General features: G+C 32.6%; 1 pseudogene; it reads left to right on the forward strand.

Moving 5' to 3' along the window:
- Positions 1-276: 276 nt before the first annotated feature.
- On the forward strand, positions 277-5,286 carry LOC118040181 (uncharacterized; annotated as a pseudogene).
- The last annotated feature ends 2,332 nt before the right edge of the window (positions 5,287-7,618 follow it).

Here is a 7,618-nt window from a genome sequence, read left to right on the forward strand (position 1 = left end):
GTTATGGGTCGAAAAACTGAATAACAATTTAAAGAACAGAACTAATAGAAAACCTCTCTGCGATTATTCTCAAGGTAAACGAGAGACATTTTTTTTCCCTGTAATTACCCATAAAAAGTGCTTGAAGGGATAATATGTTTATGCCTTGTAGGAGGAAACCTAGATAACTTCTGTAATTACTCATAAAAGTTGATATCGTGTGAATGACATTTTTGTTGTGGTGGCTTATTCGTGAAAATTTGTGGTGCAGAAAATTAGCCAGCAAGTGGTTAACACACTAAAGTTATCGGGTGATGTTGTCTGGGCTTTGGATCTTTCAAAGAATTAAACAAAATCCAGATCACTTCATAACGCTTCCCTTCCATCCCCTCCATGGCTTCCCTTCCCAGTCCATCAGCCACCACTGCTCTGCAACACAAGGTAATATTATTCACACTAATACTTTCTTTAATACTTGTTACAATTTTTTATCAAAAATTGGTGAATTTTCTTTTTTTTTTGGATTATATTCTCGATACATTGCTAATTAGATTGGAGATATTGTAACTTGGATTATGAGCTTTTTTTTTTTTTCTCTCAAAAAAAAATAATGCAGAATCTATAATGGGTTTTCATTTTTCCTTCAAACAATCCAGAATGATGTTTCTTAAAAAAGTACAATAATAATAAAAAAAAAACTCTAACCAGCTTCCATACGTGGGCTTCCAGAGTTTGACATTATTTAGGCAGACTTTAGGAGAACTTCTGCCGTAATTTTACCCTGTACGCGATAAGAAAAAAAAAAAAAACCTTCTTAAAGTTTTAAAGTTTTGATCTAGGTTTTGTTTTCCCGTACAAAACACTTGACATTCTTAAAAAAAAAGGTTGTCATAAAATATCTTATTATTTACAAGATTGTATTATTTATATTTAATAACTAAAGAGCTTTCCTCTAATATTACAACTTAGTTATCAAGCTAATATTACAACTTTACTAAGAATTAAGAAATTACTAAAACTTGGTAATTTGTATCCCTTTTAGGTTTTTATCAAACATTTCATTTGCATAATCCAAATGCTACTTGTTAATATTAAACGGCATACAAATGCTGTTTGTTAACTTGAGGATGTAGGAGAAGCAAAATTGTATAATAGTACATTGGGTAAAGCATCTACAGAAAGTTGTATTATAAGATGATAATGACAACATGAGTTGCTTGGTTGTTGCATTTATTTTTCCATTCAAGAACATCTCCTTTGTGAATCTCTGGATTATAGTTATTAGTTTTATTGCCCTCTTCTGGTTCTGCATAAACAGTAAGTGATTCAAATGAAGCCTAGAAGAAGAACAATAGTTTTTCTAAAATACGTACCTTTAAACATCTATGAAATGCAGTACCAGGAATATTCAAGGGGCTTGGCATGAGTCCTTTCAAGAAGTTGGTGAAACTTTCAGCTATATTTTCCCCTGATTTTTCTTATTCATAACTGAACAATACTATTGCAGTAAAATCAAATATCATCTGCAAATTTTTGAGAAACAAATGAAGAAAAGGATGGTGAGACAGTGTTGGTGCTGTTAAGTTCAAGTTTACTACAAGTCTTATAGTGAGGCATCAAAACAGCAGTGCCTATGAGGCTTCCTCCTATCTATCTAGAATTAGAACTTCGTAACTCAACGTAAAGCCCCAATAATTTAGAGTTGAACTGGCACTTTTCACTTCTAAGAATTAAAACTGTGTTTATTTGATTCAATTTGCAAGGAGATGAATAAATTATTTTTAGGTTTTCAAATTTGGATCAAAAGAAGAGAGAAAATATGATTTTAGGGATAGAGAAAGCTTGACAAGAAAGAGAGAGTGAGTGTCATATTGTTTTTTCATATATTATATATAAGGCAACTTTTGTATTTTTATCTTTTTGAAATTTTTGTTTTTTTATAATTACCCTTTATAGTCTAGTTATCGAGTTTAATGTTGTACCTCATTGTCTCAAATGCCTCAAAGTATCACTAGCATGACCTACCAGTGCAGTCACCAACGTATGTTTTCAATTAACTGCTGCGCTGCTTTATCACCTAGCTCTAACCATAGCACATTTCACTCCATCACTGACCAATCAATAGTTGCCAATCACAGCACAATTCGCTCCATCACCTACAATGATCCACTGCAATGTTTTTGATGCAAGACCAGGATTTTTTATTTGTTTCTTATTGCTTTTCTTTTTATGAATCAATAAGACATGCCTTAGGTATTAACACCAGAGAATATTTGACGAAAACCACATTAGGGTGACTGATTGAAGTTGACAATGACTCTATGTCGCCAGCAATATTTTCAAAGAAAGGTAGAGGACATGAAAACCATACCTGGCCTTTCCGCAATCTGTCTGAAGGGCACTTAAGAGCTACTTCAACCTGGGAAATAACAATGGAAGAACAAGATTGATCCAGACTAGAGTCGGCCAGTACACAATCTTCATGGGAAATGGCCTCAAAGGACTTCTTGATATTGATAGACTGCTTCACTTTGTTGCAGTGACCCCTAGCCTACAAGACCTTCATAAACTAGAAGTTTGTGTTCAATTTATGCATTTTGGTAGGTAGTGTCAGTTAAGGGTTTTGATGGCATAAATTGGTAGCGTGCATGTCTCATTCTATTGTTTCTTGTACTTTTGATATGGATATTGCCCATCAAACAGCTGTGGATTGTTGCTTCCATTGGTTATTTTTATCTGTAATTCATCTTTGTTATTGCATTGCAGGTGAATTGTGCGACTGCTAAACCTATATCTGTAAACTCACTATGCCATTTTTATCAAACCAATGTTGGTAGTGGTAGGTCTCCCAGGTTTTGTTTCAAGGACAAAACTAAGCTTTCTGCTGAAACAAATATAGTTGAGAAAGAATCAACCCGTCTCAATGAGAAAATCGGTAACTCTTCCTATTTGATTTTGTGCTCCTTTATGTTACAGATATTTCTCCATTTTAGTTGCATTTGGATCGAAAGTCAGTATGCCATGTTGGTCTTGCTCAAGTAGATTTGGAGGGGCTAATTTGGATGCAATGTGAATGTTCTCAATCTTTCTAGAAATTGACCTGTCTCATTTACTGGATCACACTCTAACAGCCAACAACAAAATTAGTTGATGATTAGAAAACTGCTGCACCCTAGCTTGTTCACATGCTGAACAACACCTTTCTGTTGTATTTTGTGCCTTTGGAAATGATTCTTCTTTTTGCATTAACACTGAATTAAATTAGGAAAAATTGAAACATATTCCTTGATTTACCCTTCAGTTATGTTCCTTGCATTTTAACAGTGTTAAGATTTTTTTCTGCAAAAACAAATTGAAATAGAACTCAATGCGAGCTCTACATATACTGATAGACCAAAACATGTTTCATTTAGGAACTACGGCAGTGTGCTAGGAAGATAGTTAATAGGGAAGAAAGAAGGTAGAGTTGTTTTCAGAAAAAAAGTTTGACATATAGGTGAGGACTGTATATATGTACAACGAAGTATCCAATAGACTATGTGCCTGGGTTAGTAACGATCAGAAAATGATTTGGTGAATGTTTAAAGGTGGGATCAGTTTTTCACAATTAGTTTAACATTTTCTCTATTTCATGGTGTCAAATGCATTTGAGGATTGCCTAATTTTTCTCAACTCTAATTAGTTTTCTTAATGATCTAAACCCTTGTTCTTTGATAGCTTTATTGGGAAAAGAACCCGTGTTATTGATTTGACGTATATTTTTGTGTGGCTTCATAGAGGATTTGTAATGAAGTGTTAAAGAGATATGCATTTTGCCAAATCCTTTGCTTGTCAGCTACTAAAACGATGCTTCTTCAAAGTTGGGACCAATTAAAATGTTCTACATTTTTTACAAGCTTCCATTGGATTACAATTCCATGTTTTTTGGTTTGGTTTTAAGAGAGAAAATTATCTAAAGCATGAATGAAACTGCTCCTGCTGTAAAGTTTCATTTCATTTTTATCAATTTTTTGAGAATCCTTCTTGAAATAAGCTCTTGGTTATGAGAGAGTCAACCAAAGTGGGGAATCGATGGGATTTGCTTTTGTTTTCCTTGTATGGACGGGGACTAAATTTAAGAAGGTACAAGGACAAAATTCTTTTTATCTTTATCTTTTTTCTTTTATATATATATAGTTACATAGTTCAATAGTTTCTCATCCTAAATTGAATGGTATGACTACATCTGAAGGTGCAAATTTATTTCCACATCCCTTACTCTTTGTGAGCGTATACATGTGTGTTTTTGTGTGTTACACAATGGCTTTATGTATCACATTCACGATTGAAAAAGGCTAGCTGCTATTTTTGAGTTGTTAAGTTGTATCTGTTAATTTGCTGGAATTCCTGCAGATTATGGAGTTGTTAGTGTTCACCATGTTGGAGTGCTGTGTGATAACCTTGAAAGGTCTCTTGAATTTTATCAGGGAATCTTAGGTTTGTCACTATCTCTTGGCTGGTGTTTATACATCATCCCTTCTTTATCCCTCAAGGTAAACAGTTATGGAAAAACAGATATTAATGAACTTGCTTTCTGTTTAAAATTAGGGCTTGAAATAAATGAAGAAAGGCCACATGATAAAACTTCCCTATAGGGGTGCCTGGTTGTGGGTGGTTCTGAAATGATCCATTTAATGGAGCTTCCCAATCCTGACCCCTTGACTGGACGACCTGAACATGGTGGCCGGGATCGACATACTTGCATTGCCATTCAGGATGTGTCCAAGCTAAAAAGTGATCCTTGATAAAGCTGGTACACTACTCTGTCCTCACTCTTCTATTATCACTCTTTGCCTAAAGCATGTGCTCGTATATTTTTTGTATATATATTTGCATATGCGTGCCAAATGAAGTTGGATTTTCTGAACATACATACCTAACCTGCTTGAGTCAGGATAGTCCCCCAGCTACTAAAGAATGATTTTTGACAACTAGCTTTGTAACTGGTTGAAGGAATGCAGTGCCTTATGGTGTTCTGTTCTTCAGGTATTCCATATACACTTAGCCGGTCTGGGAGGCCTGCCATATTTACAAGAGATCCAGATGCAAATGCTCTAGAATTCACTCAAGTGGATGGCTGACATATTCCAGTCTCAATAGAGTAGAAACTTGTAATATCACTTAGATGCGAAGTTAGTATCACAATACAGGTTGCAAATGTTGAAAGTGCAGAATCTGCCATTACATTCTCTATCTCTCTGCAGATTACGAAAACTGGGTTTAGAAACTACTCTTTCATAAGGAAAGCAACTATCTACTGATTATGCATGTATATTGTCCTGCTAACGTTCATGACTAAAAAATGTAGTGGCTGCTCATCTTAATTCCTTGGAATCCCAGTAAAGAAAGCACATTAGCCCCCCAAAAAAGCAAATGCTCCTATGTTTCCTTTCTTTCTTCTATTCCACGCAAAAACCTAGGTTATAAACTCGAAGATTCTAACAAAACAAACAGATTCTTTACTCAAAACCTCTCCTGCTCCCAAGTTAAAAATAGAAAGAATTGTTATGCAAGCTAAGTTTCACAGGTTTCATGGTTTTCTTAGTCGCATAATTGTATGAAAGAAAAAACCTAACATTTTATAATTATCAAAAACCCAAGTAAGAAAGACAATCATCATTAGATTCATGATTTCTGATCCAGCATGCCTTTGAACGCAACAATCAATTATCCAAGCAAAGTTTGTAACATGATATATTACAACAAAACAGGATACAAAAACAAAAGACCTTATCGTGAAAAGATAATGTACCTGGTTTTGCAGTGCTTATAAATCTGGTTTGTCGATATGAAAATGAGTTTACTTAGAATTTATGGGACAAAATTCAGTAACTGCCTTGATGCTGGTAAGGCGTTACTGTTACTTTTGCCTACTGTTTTTTCTTTTCATCTCTTTCTTGTTCCCTTTCCTTCTATCTCTCTATCTCCCTCTGCTTCTATTTGTGTCTCACGGTCTGCTTGTCAGTTTCACCCTCTGTCTATCTCATTGTGTGTCTTGGCAGGGATGGAAAAGTATTTACAGGTGAACATTCAGGGTTGTTTGGGCGGTGATTTGGAGTATAGAGGGCTAAAAATTTGGGAATTAAAAAGTGTTTGTCTTCTTAAACACATATAAAATGCATAACATTTTCTTTATAGGAAAATCTAAAAACTCTATAAATAACAAAATATTAATTTTTCGTTGAATATATATATTTTAAGACAATTTTAAAAATTTATTCAGTCAAGTTCCTACTTGATTTTTTTCTAGATTTAGAATTGTAATTCCCTGTATAAATTTATACTCTAATTCTCAATTTCTAAAACTTATTTATAATCAAGTCAAGTCACACTTGATTAATCATCTCATTTTAATTTATGATTAATTATTTTTTATGAGTGTAACCCATTAGGTTTCATAATAATTTGATTCAAATATAAATCAAATCCTAAATAAAATAGAATTAATTACACTCTCGTCCTTAATTTTTAAAAATTTATTTATAATCAAGTTACACTTGATTAATAATCTTATTTTAATTTATGATAATTATTTTTATGAGTGTGACCCATTAGGTTCCCTAATAAGTTGGTCCCAATATAAATCATAATCATAAATAAAATATGATTATATAAATTAATTTATTATCAATTCAATAATTGATTGATTTATATTTAAAGATTAAATATGATGTCTAGCAACCTGTCATCACCCCTAAATATTAGAAAAGTTATAAATGACTTGACTTAACCTTTCAGTGATCGGTTTTTTCTTAATATAATTATTATTCATTCATCAACAATGTTTCGATTTAGACATTACAGCATGAAGTGTCTACTATAGCAAAATCATATTTGTTTTTAATATTATTTCATTGATTTTCTGAATAAAATTTGAAACTTTTTTACAAATCTCATTTTACATTGCACAAGGATTTACAATTAATATTATTTAAGAATAAGTGAAATATTTTTTCTAATTCACCAAGGGTGATGAATACTTTCTTGATTACTCAAATGCCTTCATATAATTTATGTTATACCTAATATTTGTCCATTTGTTACTCTTAATTAGGACAATATATAGTAGGATTAAAACATAACACTCTATATAAAATAACTTAGTGATTTTAAGTCTAAGGATAACTTACACAACTATTATGTGAACCTTTCTATAGATACAAATGGCTTCTCATCTCCATATGGATTTCTCATAGAAGTCAATTTAACTACATATTAGTTTTAGATATCCCTCATTGATACTAAAATGGTATGAAAATCCAACAACAAAAGTCACTAAAAAAAAAAAGTGTTTTTCATTCACTATTCTAAGGTATATCACCACTTTAAAGAGATATAAATGCAAACAACTCATCACTTTAAAGATACAGTTCAAATCACCACTTTAGAGATACAAAGTTAAGGAAATAAGTCCACCACACAAATGAGATACAAAACTTGATAGATGCCAATTAGCCAAGTCAAAAGACTTTAATTCAAAAAATTTCCAAAAGATCCAGTACATGGTTTGAATCATAATTATATACTTGGAATAATATCTCTCCAAGTATAGGAAACACTAAAATAACATAAATGAGACCTATAATTGAATTTAATAGAT

This window comes from Populus alba, chromosome 18, assembly GCF_005239225.2.
Source record: "Populus alba chromosome 18, ASM523922v2, whole genome shotgun sequence".
Taxonomy (NCBI): Eukaryota; Viridiplantae; Streptophyta; class Magnoliopsida; order Malpighiales; family Salicaceae; genus Populus; species Populus alba.